Source organism: Wyeomyia smithii, chromosome 3, assembly GCF_029784165.1.
Source record: "Wyeomyia smithii strain HCP4-BCI-WySm-NY-G18 chromosome 3, ASM2978416v1, whole genome shotgun sequence".
NCBI classification, from domain to species: Eukaryota; Metazoa; Arthropoda; class Insecta; order Diptera; family Culicidae; genus Wyeomyia; species Wyeomyia smithii.
Genome location: NC_073696.1, coordinates 176,543,513 through 176,560,323, shown reverse-complemented (window position 1 = coordinate 176,560,323; position 16,811 = coordinate 176,543,513). Strand labels below are relative to the sequence as shown.

Genomic DNA, 16,811 nt, shown 5'->3' with positions numbered 1-16,811 from the left:
GAAGTGAACAAACCAGACAGTTTCAAAATTTACTTGCTTGAAAAATTGTTTGACATTGTGGTACGATTCCGTATAAGTGTTCATTTTCGCTCGCTAGCCGGAAGTATTTCTTGTTTTGACGATCTTCTGAGGGGTATTCGGATTTACGGGCGAATCCTTTAAATGTGTGGGTGTGGCTACACATTTCGTCTCGATGTTTGAAGCGAGTGGTTTCTGCGTTTTTCGAAAGTAGATTCTTACGGACGGGAATCACGCGTACGTGTATATTTACTATGTACCAGAATTTCGTCACTTCTCGCAGAACCGTTTGAATTTATGATTCATGCCATTGCTAATCGTCCGATCATTTTATGTGCTAACCATAGGAAAACGCATAAATGCACTAAAAGCAAGTGCACCACTAGAAAATGTTATGTCAGCATGGATACATGATGTAGTGTAATCACAAATAAAAAGTTGCCTTTCTACCTGTCCGACAAGCAGTAATTTGTGTAAGCAGTAATTGCAGCTAAAGAACGTAAACGTATTGCTGACAAATTTTGCAGAAGTTTTCACTACGCATTCGACGAGTGTTACATTAATAGGGAGTCGGGACACTCAACGGAAGGAAATGGTATAAAACTTTTCGCCGCCATTTTATTTCATTCAGATCGAGTCGGAATTACTCGTCACCGCACTGGTTCGTTGATACAGCCGATTGAGGCTGTCAGTATACCACTACCACTGTAGTTTCTGCCAAGGATAGAATTTTCGGTGTGAAAATTTTTGCACTATTTTTCGACAAATTCAGGGTGTAGAAGTGAATAGTTTTTGGGAAAACCGTGTTGTGATGGTAGCTAATGATGTGTTGTTTGTCAATTAGATGAGGTTTCTAGTGAAAAATTGGGATCAGATGAGGAAAAGTGAAATATAATTTATTAAAATTCTCTTCGTGCTTGGGGATGGACTTGCACTAGTTACTCACACAAAGTGATAAATATTTGAAGCAGCAAAAGTAAAGGCACGAATACAATTGTCGACGGGCGCTGCGTTGAAATCAAATCGACTCGCGGCGCCTTTTGGGTACGTGTTCGTAGACATCGATTGTGTGTGTGCGTGTCGCGCAAGGGTCAAGTGAAGCGCCTATGTTCTTCGCTAGTGGCTTGTGTGTTGTGCTGGGACCGTACTTTTCAACTGCAATTTTTATGTGGATTATCTTACTAGAAGCACAGGTAATTAGTGACACTGATGTTATCAGCACTCGACGAAAACTAATCTATTAAAATTTACTCCTATCACTTCGGAGTTGACGGAAACGCAGTGAAATAAAATTCCGCGTTAAAATGCTTGCAAATGCCGCCCGCCATGTTTAGGACGACGAAAACTGAAAATTGATTTTTCATTTCCGTAATAGTAGTTGATTAATCAGTGCTAAATCTAAGAAATGAGCTATATGTGTAATTTAAAAAAAAAGTATCCAGTGCAAATTTTTACAAGAAATAAATAAGTTGTCTAGTGGCAGCGCTATGACTAGACGGTAATCAAGCAAAATTTTTTTTCTTCCTGCTTGCTTTTGCCTTTCTGCTTGTAGTTGTAAAATGCTAGTGTTGCAGGCTGGTATTCATAGGCTGTCAGTTGCGTATGCATGAGTCAACCTTTTGTTGTGTTAATTTTGTGTTTTTGAACAAGCAGTGTTGTCAGATATATATTTTACATATATATGCACTGAAACATTCGTGTAGACCTAACAAAAATAAGGAACAGTAATTTATATGTTTTGGAAGTTTTGATAAATGCTGTACACCTTTAATGTAGTTCGAACAAACAAGTTTACTATATCAATTTAGTTAAAAATGGAATCTTTCAAACGAGAAACATACATGATCGGGCCGTCAAATGAACATTCTTAAAATGTATATGCATTTCGGTCATATATCCTCTTACTTAAAATGAGTTTTATTTGCTCCTTATTTACTCGAACTTAATAATAAAGTTTATCAATAGAAAAATGTAGTTTGTTTCATTTTGCCTTATTATGTTTATAAAAAATACACGCTTAGCACGATAAACAGTTTTCGAACGAGCAGCGAAAGTTAATGTAACTAACTGTCATTGTACAAACTGCAGTGACAAAACGAAACGAGTGCCACTTACGCCTAATTTGTTTGGTCTTTGTAATAAGTTTGTAATTGATTGTTCATCATATTTTTACCTTAATTCAATCTAAAAATACTTTACTATGCAACTTGAAAAATCAAGACAAAAATAATGTTTATATCAATGAAATGGAAATCATCAAAAAAATTGTATACCGCGATAAACTGAAGCTTGACGTGGTGCGGGGTTTTCGCTACTGTGTTTTGACCGGACATTTATCAGGCGGTATTATCAGTATTGCCTTATGAAATTTTTTTTTTTTTTTTTTTTTTTTGATTAGATGCCTCGGGTATGGTGTAGAAAAACAAAAATATAGAATCGATTCGCATTGAATTTGAATGCACTTGAGTATTATTTCTTATATAAAAAAATCAACAAAATGCAAGGTGAAGCCCGGGTGCTAAATTCCAATTTGAATCAGTAAAATATGTAAATGCTTCAGACTTCACAGAAAATTGGTATCATACTAGACAACTGTAGCTTGTGGTGAGATCCTAATTCTCTCTTAACAGTGCTCCCAATCGAAAACCGAAAATACAATGACGTTATTTGCTGTTTGCACATTTTTTTACTCTACTTATGCTACTTATTGAGAAGTAACCTGCTCCGTGTTATAGTGCTTTTTGTCTTCTCCTTCAGACTTAGTAACCTACTTCCTTCCTTATCGATCCTATCATATCCTCTTGCAAGTTATCACTCTAACAGCGTATAACGTACTATAGTACGTACTATAGTATCGAATCTTTAGACCAGTGGTTATTAAGTCTGGAGGGAAGTTTTTGAGTGGAAGAGACTGACAATGAACCCATACTTAAAGTCTTTTTGCCATCGAATGGCATGGTTCTACTAAGATTCGAAACTATCACCACTCGCTTGTCAAGGCGGACTCTAACCTTGCTCTACAATTTCCTCCTACGAAAACGTTTCACGTTTACACGTTTCACGTTTACACGTTTAACGTTTTGCGTATAGATTCTCTTTTTCGAAATAAAAGTCGAAATTTAGTTTTTTCGATACAAAAGTCTTGAACTAAACGCACATTTGATGATTATACCCCATAGCAACGATGAGTGGAGCTCCGTAGCCGCAAGGTTACAGAGTCCGCCTTGGTAGGCGGGTGGTCGTGGGTTCGAATCTTAGTAGAATCAGGCCACTTGGTTGTCAAAGGACTTTAGCATAGGTTTATTCTCAGGCTCCCCACCACGTACCTTTCCTTCAATCTGAATTCTACAGTACCCCTGTTAACTCTCCTTCTAACAAAAATAAGTCCCTGTTATAATAAAACTGGTGTGAGTAACATATGAAAGTTCTCTACAGGGAATTGTAAGTAGGCGATATTGCTAGGATGGACAGAGGCACGGTATAGTAGAGCAGTAAGCTTGAAACGGAAAGCTAAAACTTATACACAAGCACGGATATAAATGATAAGCGTTTCACCTACTTTAATAGTGATCCTACCAATAATAAAAGCAAAGCCTTGGTGCTACATTCCGATTCGGAACTTGACCTTCTGTTTACTATACACAAACTTCGCAGCCAACTGTTGAGTGTACAGGACAATTGCGGGGCTAGCGCTACGATCCTACTGACACTAACAGTCTCTCCTGAGCCGAGACTCGAACCTACGACAACTGGCTTGTTAGGCCACTATCGTACCTCGAGACCAACTGGGGAGATCCTGCCAATGATATGAAGTGCGAAATACAGAAAACACCTGGGCTAGATCTAATCTCTGGTCGCAGTGATGAGTCCACACAGAAAATAAAAACGAATCCTTCTGTGCAACACCTAAAAGGAGTTATATACCTCTTTCCTTGAAAAAAACATCAGGGATGTTTGTATTTTTCACAAATTTTGATGTAGAAGACGTCTCAGGAAGTTCCGCTACGTAAACTAAAAATCAAAGAATGAAAATGTAACAAAATTAGTCCCTCTAAAAATGTTTATAAATCGTTCTTGCAGCAATCGATTGGAAAATTATCCACGCATCCGTCAAAATGCAGAAAATTTAAACATTGTTATGCGAACTGTTATACAACTAAAAATTGTCGAGCCTTGTTGAAACGCAGATTTTGACCTCCGATTGGTCGCTTAATGTTTGCTTTCCCTAACATTTCACTATCGGAAAGTTTCACCGTCACACATATTGTCCTTTCCAGGACAAAACAAACACATGAATGGAGAATAAATCTCCACTGCTTTTGTGCCTGAATTATAAGTGAAATATTATTCTAATTTGTTTGTGTTTGTTACATTTATATTCAGCCGTATTTTTGTGCGTAAATTAAAATTTGCCCTTCAACACCTCGTCTACAAAAAATTTTGAAAATATAACAGCACCACTGTATGCAATAGTGATACATTAACTCCGCCTTTGCTTCAAAGTCTCACCTTTCTCCTCATACTTAAACGAAAATCGAAACGTTTTTAAACATGAGTTTAATTTCGTTCGTCCGATTATTTAGTGCAGCTGTAACAGCGAACAAGCCATACGAAAGGCAAATTGGCATTCGTAACAGCAACATACGTTTACCATTTTCTGCGATACTGCGGTAGACCAAAATGAGAATGTGGCCTATCAAAGAGTCTATTACAAATAAGTTGAGCGGCGAGTTGCTCGTTATGATATTTTGGTATCATAAATGGCGAGCCAGCTGGATTTTGGACGAGTAACTCTTCTGTGAAACGGCTCGATTCTTTCGCATTCCGTAATACAACATTTTGCTCGTCTCGTCAGTGACTGAAGGCAGGGCGAATTGGTCGCCTCGTTTTCTGCATCCAGTTTCGGTGATGGTTTGGGCGGGAATTACGGCTACCGGTGAAACCCACTTATTATTTATTGACAAGCGTGTAAACATCAATCAACTTGTTTACCCAAAGTTTTTAATCGATACAGTGGCACCTTGGGCACGTGTACATTTCGGTAAAACTAAATGGACATTACAACAAGATTGGGCTCCATCGCATGGAGGGAAAAAAAACACTGGAACTCTGTAGCAGACTTTTTCCGAGAAATTTAACTAAAGATGAATGGCCTTCAAACTATCCTGATTTGAATCCAATGGACTATTCCGTTTGGTCTATTCTTGAATCCAGAGCCTGTACTAAACCACACAAATCATTGGATTATTTGAAAGCTAGTCTAACCAAAGCCTGGAATTCCATATCTGTGGAAAAACTATCGTCCATCGTCGATAATTTCCCTAAACGATTGAAAGCGTGCGTTGAAGCCAAGGATGGACATTTTGAGTCCCTGATGTAAATATTACAAACCATGCTAATGTATCTACATTTTGTATAAATATTTTGTTTAATATTGAAAGAATAACGTTATGACCAAAACATTGAACACGGAAAATTTTCCCCGCCCTGTAAATGATTGAAACGCTTATGCTCACAGAACAGATATGCAACTACGAATAAAACTCTGCAGCAAATCGGTGCCCATGCTTTCATATTCATTTTTCGCTGTTCTTTCCCACATTGATTTTACAGTGCATCGTTCGAACAGTTGGCTCGAATACTTTGAACATCAGTATCAGGGGCGACTCGTCCATAGGTGCAACCTGTGCAATGCACAGGGGGACGTCAGGCAAAAAATGAATCTTAAATCCAAATTCATGCTCTTATTTTCTTATTTTGTAGTTTTATTTTTAAATAGTAACAAAGGGAATTACTTGCTTTTATTCGCGGATAAAATTGTAGTTACTTCCTCAAACTCCGATTTTCAGAACTTCTAGTTGAACAGGTAGGTTCAACAGCCACGAATCGCCCCTGATCAGTATACCGGAGAGAACAAAGAATTATCTCGACAAAAGAGTGGCGAGAGCTCGCACAGTCGTTTTGCTTTTTAGTTTTGTGTGAGGACAAAAGAGACCGAAATAGTTCATCACCACAAGCAGGTATGAATGATATAAGTGTTATAAAATTTTGAGTGTAAAATGCGTCCCTTCCACCGCTAGATGTCGATACTTAAAATAAAGAGATTTTGTCTCATTTCTGGCTCTTTAGTTGCATATCTGTTCTGTGACCTACTATTGGAATTTGTTAAGTCGTTCTATGTCAATCTTGCGGTCGTAACTTTGCATACAACAACGATAAAGTTAAACTTTAGTGCTTTGTAGATACGAAAGTTTTCGGCAATCATACACGGAAAGACATTTTGCGACAAATACTGGTGCTTATTGCGGGAGTCACTTCACGGTGAAATATATTTCACTCTCACACTCACTTCACGTGGGAGTCACTTCACGGTATTACGGGACAGGGTACGTCAACGGGTCATTAACGTACCCTGATTACGGGACTCTCGTAAGTGAGATAAACGTCGCAAAGTGACGTGTGCCGTGAAATCTGGGTTATTATGAGTGTCATATCACTGAAGTGGAAACGGAATAAGCAACGTTTCGCGTGGAATTATTTCACGACCATTTTGAACGGTTAAATGATTGCACGAAAAAGGGATAAGTCAGGAAAATTGATTGATTTGTGCTCTAATGGTAAATATTGGATTTATGTTTTAGTAACGAAATGGAACAGAACTCGATCCTTGCCTCAAAGCGGTCAAAGCTTCAATTTTTTTACCGATGAAAAAATGCACGCTAGTTCATGAAATTTTTCGATACCGAAAAAAAAATTTTTTGATACCAAATGTCTTAGAAATGCAGAAAACATCAAGATCTGGTGTTACTTAAAAAAGCGGAAAATTCGACTTTCTAGGACTTAAAAATTTTTGAGCTGGGAAACATTCTCATTTCACTTGTCCTATTCTCATTTTCACTTCACGGAGGTAATTTTCGTCACCTTACTTGAGGTGGAATCGGGAATAGGTCTCAAAAAGTAAGTGTGAAAGTGAAATATATTTCACCGTGAAGTGACTCCCGCACCACTATTACGATATATTCGCGTATAACTTTCAATCTTAGCTTATGTGGCCGTGACGAACTGCGCTTCAAATTACTATAACCCTTTATCTCTAATTATTACTCAAAACTCTGAAAATTTGAGTAAATTTTTGTAAGAAGATGTACTTTAAATTCCTTTTGGGGATGCTCGAAATGAAAATCGTCAATGAAATCGTTAATGGATGGAATTTTTATTTAAAATATTTTCATTTGTTAAGTGTAAGGGGAGCTCCATAGCCGCAAGGTTACAGAGTCCGCTTTGGTAAGCGAGTGGTCGTGGTTTCGAATCTTAGTAGAATCAGGCCATTTGGTTGTCAAGGGCTTTAAGCATGTGTTTATTCTCAGGCTCCCCACCACGTACCTTTCCTTCAATCTGGATTCTACAGTACCCCTGCCTTTCTAACAAAAATAAGTCCCTGTTATAATAAAACTGGTGTGAGTAACATATAAAAGTTCTCTCCAGGGAATTGGAATAGGCGCTATTGTTAGGATGGACAGAGGCTCGGTATAGTAGAGCAGTAAGTTTGAAACGGAAAGGTCATTACACACAAGCACTGATATGAATGATAAGCGTATCACTTACTTCAATAGTGTTACTGCTGATAATATGGAGTGCGGAGTACAGAAAACACCTGGGTAATATCACAATAGATCTAAGCTCTGGTCGCAGTGATGTGTCCACACAGAAAAAAAATTATCTTGTTCTTAAAACATGACTGTAGCAATCATGATATAAAAAATCAAATGTTCACTAAAAAAATATACAGGGGTGCAATTGATTTGGAAAATATCACAAAAGAGTACACGGACAAAAAAGGTTGAGAATCGCCAAGATAGCGCAATAATTTTGTTATAACATTTTTTTTTAAAAAGTATATGGTCCCTAGTATACCACGAAAGATCAAAACAATGGTTGCAGTGGTCCAAATGTTACAAAAAAGGTCCCTAGTATTGTCAATATATGATGGCTTAATGCAATGAAAAATTGTTTAAATCTGCTTAGAAGAATGTGACACGACATGACCACATATTTGATGCAGGACTACCTTGGTAGGTAGAAACAATTAGTTCGCTTTTAAATTGATAAAAACATTGTTTTAATTTACATCAATCTACAACTATCAGCTACTAAATCAAAGGACATTAAGTTAGTCTAGGTAATGAAAGCAAAAATTAGTTTATCTGTTGGGGCAAAGATATTGTGTCGAATGTTTGAAATAGAAAATGTAAAATAGCTGCTGGTGGCTTTCCGAAAAAAAATTTACGATGTATTTTGCGGTGAGAACAGTAAACGGACAATGTTTTTTATTGTAACTATAAAAAACATGGTATTTTTACTGTAAGCTTGCAAACGATTTCTGTCATTACCATGTTTTAACAACGTTTTTCGTTGTTGCACCTACCACCTACCACATTGAACTTTTTCGAAACATTCGTCTCGATTAATGCAAAAATATGAAAATTCTTTGATTTGGTGCGGGATATGGGCTTTTTATGAGAATAAAAAATATAAAATATTGGCATCACTGACAGCGGCGTACTTTTTCCCTTTTGGTACACACATCAGGTCAAATGCAACATACTCACTCAAACTATGATACGCTATCGTGATCACAATATCACCACAGTTAAGCACGGGTGGTAAAGGCGTAAGACGGATTGTAAAAAGAGGCCAACCGAATATTCTGGATGAGACCGCCTGACCGTATCATGCCGTTCGGTTGCAGCTGCCTAGTTGATACTGCTGAAAGTTTTCAAAATATGTATGAGCGCAAAATTTGGATGACGTTTAGTAAGTGAAAGCGAAAAAGTTGTTTGCTATTACTCATAGGTTGGAATAGTGATCGTCGTATGATTGAGTGGCCAACATCCTAGCAAATAAGCACTTTTATTTTAACTAACTACCTTGTCATTTGTTAACCAAACAGTGAAAACAATTTCAATTATTAGCTGTTGTGGCTGATATGGCAATACGAATTTTGACTTTGGCACTTCCTAATACATAAAAAGTTTATAGTACACTAGACTAACCGGATTTTGTTGTCGACGATGCGGCGAATAACCAATACCTATAAGTAGTTGTACGCACATATAAACATTATCTGCATAGAAATCTACAAACCAATTGAACCCAGCTACATGCTGGCTGATATACTGCTTATGAAGCGTAGAAAATAGCGGAAGCAATTTAGCAAAATGTTCAAGGATATTTCCCAGAGAGAAAGTGAATTTCATTTATTCACAAACATTCCGAGCAATCCAACGCATGGATATTACACTCAACTATGGCACGTTAATGTATGGAACAAATCTACAAGCAGCTGTTCATAATTCATGTTCGAGTGAAAGTTTTAATACGAAACAGTGCCTGCGTTCACTTTCACGAATCACAGTTCAACGTAAGCTAAAAAAATGCGTCGATTGAATAACACCAAGACGGGCCTTCCAGAAACCAAGCATTAAACTAAACATTAGATTGGGGCGTCGTTATATGGATAAAATGAAACTTAATAACACAAATCTATTTGTGGACCCAAACAATCTTAAATATATCAGAAGTAGACTTTTTGATGCTTAACAATTTTGTCGACGTCACTAAAGAGTTAGGATGTCCCTAAAAAATGTTATAGCTGTTCAAAGTTAAGCAGGTCGAAGTTAATGCTAAAAATCATTTATTCTACCAACACTATCAGAGTACCGGCGCAATCAGATTTCCATCATAAGTAACCTCTTCTACATTCTGTAGATCCTACCTACGCCTAGAATATTGACCTACATTCGTTTACTTGATGCAGCTGAGTGTATAAACTCTATACGATAGGTTACTTCTGAAGGAAATCAATCTGGCACCGGCTAGCCGGTTTAACCCATTCCCCGCGGGTGATGCCATATGGATAAACTTTGATAAGAGTTTAATAACTATACTTGAAATTTCTAACGATGAAGATATTCTAAGCAGTTAGAGAACAGATTGATCCTTAACATGCAATATAGTTTGTGCAAATTATGCATGCGGTTGCTAAGTAATAAGAGTTTGAATGTCCTTTTTCGATGTGAAAACTAATTTCTCTCCGCGGGGATAGGGTTAAATCGATATACTCAACATTGAGCAGCTATAACTGTGTTTTAGGAACATCCTAGCTCTTCAGTCTTCGGCAAAGTTGTTGAGCACCTAAAATACTATACTTTAACGCAATGTAGTACATTAATAAAGCATTACTGAGCTCTCTAGAAAGGGAAACGCAGAAAGTAGATTTTCTCATTCAAATTTGAAATGCAATGCGCCAAGCGGAGACAAAACCAATCGGCGTCCGATGAGTTTAGGATTGCTCGGGGTCCCAAAAGGAACCAAAAAACTATGTTTAATGCTTTAATAAAGAACAATCACTTCATGTTGCAGAGTATCTTCCTGCAAAAGATTAGTTCTCTATGACGATGATAGAGCAGATACCCTTGTATATTTTTTTTTCTTTTTTTTATGTGGAACAATTCAACTTAAAACAAAAAATAACAAAACATTCTGTGCCGAACACGCATCAGTATCGGACGTGTTTGGTGATCACTCCGATAGAATATAAAACAAAAGACGCGTGAACAAGTGTTGGCATTGTTTGCCCGGTCGAGTGAAGTAAATCCGGGTTCAAGGTCGCGCCTTTGTGCAACTGTTTCGCATCGTGGCTGTTTGCTGGTGCGTAAGCCGATTTGGCTGCTAAGTGATTTGTGCTGCAGCAGTGGACGAGAATCTCTACACAAAGGAGGAAAAAGAAGAAGCCAACAGTTGACAGCGAGTTGTGTCGCTGTGCTGAGTGATCGCACACCCGGCTCGCTGCTGGTGGCTGTTTGGAGCTGCTGTATTGGTGCTGCTGGCGGTAACGGCTGCAGCTTCGACCGTTCGGACAAACAACCCTGCTGAAAGGAGAAGTAAAGAGGTACGTGTTCTGTCGGCGCTAGTGCGCTAGATTTAGCGCGATGGATGTAGATCCCTCGCCTCCCGTGCCACCATCCCCGAACCCCTCCGACCCTGTCCCTCCTGCCAACCCTTCCTCTGTTAATTCTCCAGTCCCCCCTCGCCCCAGGCTTTACCCGGACGGATCTCAGGGCAGTTTTACTGTTTTCTTTCGGCCAAAAGCAGGACCGAAATCGAAACCGTTAAACATCCTGCAGATTTCGAAAGACCTGACGGAGGGGTACAAGGCCGTGACCGAAATCTCCAAGGTCAGACCCAACAAGCTCCGTGTCGTGGTCAGCGACCTGGAACAGGCCAACGCTATTGCTCGCTCCGAGCTTTTCACACGCGAGTATCGCGTTTATATACCCGCACGAGACGTGGAGATCGACGGTGTCATAACCGATTCGAGTCTGTCGGTCGAGTGTATCTTGGCAAGCGGTTTTGGCTGCTTCAAAAATGCTTTGTGTCACGACGTAAAAGTAAAAATCATTGATTGCAAGCAATTGCGATCTGTGTCTCTTGTCAACGGCACAAAAGTGTACACTCCGTCAGACTCGTTTCGTGTTACGTTAGCCGGATCTGCTCTCCCTAGCCACGTCTCGATCGATCGGGTTCGTCTGCCTGTGCGATTGTATGTACCCCGTGTTATGAATTTCACCAATTGCAAGCAGCTAGGCCACACAGCCGCCTACTGCTGCAATAAGGCACGATGTAGCCAGTGTGGAGAAACTCATGCGGACGAGCGCAGAGATAAAATCAAGTGGTCACTTAAGGAGCGTTCAAAGCGATCTTACGCTGAGATGCTGAAGAAGACCGTGACCACTTCTACCATAACATCGAACCCCTTTGATCTGTTGTCCTCTGATGAAACCGTTTGTGACGATTCACCAGCGGGAACATCTTATGCCAATCCTGGGGCGTCTAGAAAGAGGAAAAATATTTCCTCTCCTAAACTTCCCCGAAAAGGTCCTAAGATTTCCCAAAGTGAAATGAAAGTTACAAACAAACCAAACAGTGCTGCGGAAAAACCGAAGCAAACTCCTCCTGGGCTTGCAAATTTAAAGTCCCAGAAGGAGTTCCCAGCACTGCCAGGAACATCTAGAACCCCAGTTGTTCCTTTTGCACACCCAGTTGATGGAACAAACTCTGGATTTGTGAAATTCTCTGACATTGTGGACTGGATCTTTGAAAATTTCAATATACCCGATCCAATTAAAGTTTTTCTTACAGCATTCCTCCCAACAGTTAGATAATTTTTGAAGCAGTTGACTGCCCAATGGCCCCTCCTTGCAGCGATTGTATCCTTCGATGCCTAATTCATCTGCGTATACGAAGGATTCTATCTCTGTCTTACAGTGGAATTGTAGAAGTATTTTACCAAAAATGGATTCATTTAAAGTTTTAATCAATAGAAACAAATGCGATGCATTTTCCCTTTGTGAAACTTGGCTTACTTCAAATATTGATCTCAACTTCCATGATTTTAATATTATTCGCCTTGATCGAGACACCCCATATGGAGGAGTACTTTTAGGGATTAAAAAGTGCTATTCTTTCTATCGTATTAACCTCCCCTCGATTCCAGGCATCGAAGTTGTCGCATGTCAAATGACAATACAAGGTAAAGAGCTTTGTATTGCCTCAATATATATTCCTCCCAGAGCACAGGTTGGGCAACGGTTGCTCTTTGATTTAATAGAACTTCTTCCCTCGCCACGTTTGATTTTGGGAGACTTCAACTCTCATGGTGTGGCTTGGGGTTCCCCCTACAATGATAACCGCTCCTCTTTAATCTAGAACCTTTGCGATGACTTCGACATGACTATTTTGAACAACGGTGAAATGACACGTATCCCGAAACCTCCAGCGCGCCCAAGCGCTTTGGATCTATCCTTATGTTCGACGTCGCTACGGTTGGATTGCACATGGAAGGTAATCCTCGATCCCCACGGTAGCGACCATTTGCCTATTCTTATTTCAATTACTAACGGGTCAACCCGCATGCGACCAATTGACATTCCGTATGACCTCACACGGAATATCGATTGGAAGTTATACGAGGAAATGATTTCAAAAACGGTCGAGTCGATTCAACATCATCCACCACTTGAAGAATACAACCTCCTCGCGGGCTTGATTTTCGACGCCGCGTTGCAAGCCCAAACGAAGAAATATCCCGGCGTAACGATCAAAGAACGGCCTCCCACTCCGTGGTGGGACCAAGAGTGCTCCGATGTCTACACGCAAAGATCCGACGCGTTTTTGGCCTTCCAGAAGGGAGGTATACCTGGCGACTATTTACGGTATTCGGAGCTTGATACCAAGCTTAAAAGTTTGGCTAAAGCAAAGAAACGCGGATATTGGCGTCGGTTCGTGAACGAGACGTCGAGGGAGACATCGATGAGCACTCTTTGGAACACAGCCCGAAGAATGCGGAATCGCGTAACGGTCAACGAAAGCGAGGAGTCTTCAAGTCGGTGGATATTTGATTTTGCCAGGAAAGTATGTCCGGACTCTGTTCCTGAGCAAAACTTTGTTCGCGATACGTCTCCGGGTCACGACGCGATAGAATCACCTTTTATGATGGCAGAATTTTCAGTTGCCCTCCTGTCCTGTAACAATAACGCGCCTGGGTTAGATAGAATCAAATTCAACTTGTTGAAGAATCTACCCGGCAATGCCAAGAGGCGCTTGTTGAACTTGTTCAATAAGTTCCTGGAGCAAAACATTGTACCGCAGGATTGGAGGCAAGTGAAGGTGATCGCCATCCAAAAACCAGGGAAACCAGCTTCTGATCACAACTCTTATAGGCCGATTGCAATGCTATCCTGTATCCGGAAATTGATGGAAAAAATGATACTCCGTCGTTTAGACCACTGGGTCGAATCAAATGGTCTACTATCAGAAACTCAATTTGGCTTCCGCCGTGCCAAAGGGACGAATGATTGTCTTGCGTTGCTTTCAACAGATATTCAGCTGGCGTATGCTCGCAAAGAACAAATGGCGTCTGCGTTCTTGGACATTAAGGGGGCTTTTGATTCCGTTTCTATTGACATTCTTTCGGGCAAACTTCACCGACAAGGATTTTCTCCAATTCTTAACAATTTTTTACACAATTTGTTGCCCGAAAAGCACGAATTGGCAACTTTTCGCATTAGCTACATGGGTCTTCCCCAGGGCTCATGTTTAAGCCCCCTTCTTTACAACTTTTATGTAAATGACATCGACGAATGTCTGGCAAATTCATGCACGATAAAACAACTTGCAGACGACAGTGTAATCTCTGTTACAGGAGCCAAAGCTGCCGATTTGCAAGGACCATTGCAAGATACCTTGGACAATTTGTCTGCTTGGGCTTTACAGCTAGGTATCGAATTCTCTCCGGAGAAGACTGAGATAGTAGTTTTTTCTAGGAAGCATGAACCTGCTCAGCTCCAAACACAATTAATGGGTAAAACGATTTCGCAGGTTTTGGTACACAAATATCTTGGTGTCTGGTTCGACTCTAAAGGCACCTGGGGTTGTCACGTTAGGTATCTGATGAAAAAATGTCAACAAAGAGTGAATTTTCTTCGTACAATAACCGGACAATGGTGGGGAGCCCACCCAGGAGACCTTATAAGGCTTTACCAAACAACGATATTGTCTGTCATTGAGTACGGGTGTTTCTGCTTCCGCTCCGCAGCAAACACACATTTGATCAAACTGGAGCAAGACAATATCGTTGTTTGCGTATCGCCTTGGGTTGCATGCAGTCGACCCATACGATGAGTTTGGAGGTCTTAGCTGGAGTACTACCATTGAAAAACCGTTTCTGGAGCCTATCTTCTCGCATTCTTATCAAATGTGAGGTCTTGAACCGTCCTGTGATTGAAAATTTTGAAAGGTTAATCGAACTTAATTCTCAAACCCGTTTTTTGACATTGTATTTCAATCACATGTCCCAAAATATTAACCCTTCTTCGAATATTCCAAATCGTGTCAACTTATCAAATACTTCGGATTCTACTGTGTTTTTCGATACATCCATGATAGAAAAAACTCGTGGAATCCCGGATCATTTACGCGTGCAGCAGATCCCTAAAATTTTTTCCAATAAATATCGAAACATCAACTGCGACAATATGTTCTACACTGACGGATCACTTCTTGATGGGTCCACTGGCTTCGGTATTTTCAATAACAATTTAACCGTCTCCCATAAGCTCGATAATCCTGCTTCTGTTTACGTCGCAGAATTGGCTGCAATTAAGTACACCCTAGGGATTATCGAAAAAATGCCCACGGACCATTATTTCATCTTTACGGACAGTTTCAGTTCCATTGAGGCTCTCCGATCGATGAAAGATGTTAAGCACTCTCCGTATTTCCTGGGGAAAATACGGGAACATCTGAGTGCTTTATCCGAAAAATCGTATCAGATTACCTTAGCGTGGGTCCCTTCTCACTGCTCGATACCGGGCAATGAGAAAGCGGACTCTTTGGCTAAGGTGGGCGCAACAAACGGTGGAATTTATGAAAGACCAATTGCCTTTAATGAATTTTTCTCATTTGTACGTCAGAATACGATCATCAGTTGGCAAAATGCTTGGACCAGAGGGGAACTGGGAAGGTGGTTACATTCCATAATCCCCAAGGTGTCGACGAACCCGTGGTTCAAGGGGTTGGATGTAGGTCGGGATTTCATTTGCGTGATGTCCCGGCTTATGTCCAATCACTATAGATTTGACGCGCATCTCCGTCGTGTTGGGCTCGGAGAGAGTGGTGTCTGTGCCTGTGGTGAAGGTTATCACGACATAGAGCACGTTGTTTGGTCATGCCCTGTACACCGTGACGCCAGGTCTAAATTAATAGCTTCCCTGCAGGCCGAAGGTAGGCAGTCGGCTGTTCCTGTTCGTGATGTCTTGGCGAGCCGTGACCTATCCTACATGTCCCTTATATACGTTTTCCTGGAATCCATCCACGCCCCAGTTTAGTCCTATCCCCTTCCGCCTACATCCAACCTAACGACAAGAACACGTTAAGATCCCGGATCCTGAAACAGCGATCAGACCCGCACGATACTCTCAAGGCCCGAGGGAGACAACCCAATATGCCAGTCCATAATATCTTGGCCCAGCAGCGGAACAAATTAAATATGCTGCTTACCTATGGCAATGAAAACCATCATACAGTAAACCAGTGCTTTTAATGCAAAATATTATAGCTTTAAGTTAGATTTAGTTTCAGCTCGTAGTCGGCAGCGAGGATAAAAAATTTGCTTCTAGTTATTAAGATACTTTAGAAAGTAAGCTACCAGATATAATTGGCGCCGTTAAACATTAAATTGTATTTGTGCCGTGTCAAATAAATTATAGATGAACAAAAAAAATAATAAAACGATTTTTGTACCGCTTTCGGGGAAATCCGATACCCCATATATTAATTTTGTTCTTCCTCGTCTAATGTGGAACAATTCAACTTTAACATTTTGATACTTGCACAAGAAATATTGATTCGTATAAACAATGAGAAGTCTGGGAGAATGGATCGAATAACAGTTCGAATGAAATTTTGTAAGATAACAAGTGATTCCTCTTCGCGGAAACTGTAAAATTTAAGTAAAGCGGACAATGTATGAAGTTTTACTAGGATGCGAAAAATGAACAATGGTTAATTTACTTGACATTGCATAGCATGATTCTCATAAAGTCCCAATTCATGACCCCTCGCTTGTCAACGCGAATTCTGAATGCTTGTGGCTTTTGCTTTTACAAACTTACATACTGTTAACGTGTCATCCGGTTTTTCAATATCTTTTGTTAAATGATTATGAATCTGTT

General features: G+C 40.1%; 1 protein-coding gene across 4 annotated transcripts in view; it reads left to right on the top strand.

The window, feature by feature from the left end:
* Positions 1-16,811, top strand: part of LOC129732911 (homeotic protein female sterile-like) — a 42,484-nt gene continuing 25,673 nt past the window's right edge. The window contains exons 1-2 of one of the 4 annotated variants that reach the window (XM_055694337.1): positions 1-1,211; positions 1,286-1,516. The gene's annotated coding sequence lies outside the window, so the exon portion shown is untranslated. The remainder of the gene's footprint in view (positions 1,212-1,285; positions 1,517-16,811) is intronic. The other 3 variants (XM_055694335.1, XM_055694336.1, XM_055694334.1) reach the window with 3 other exon arrangements.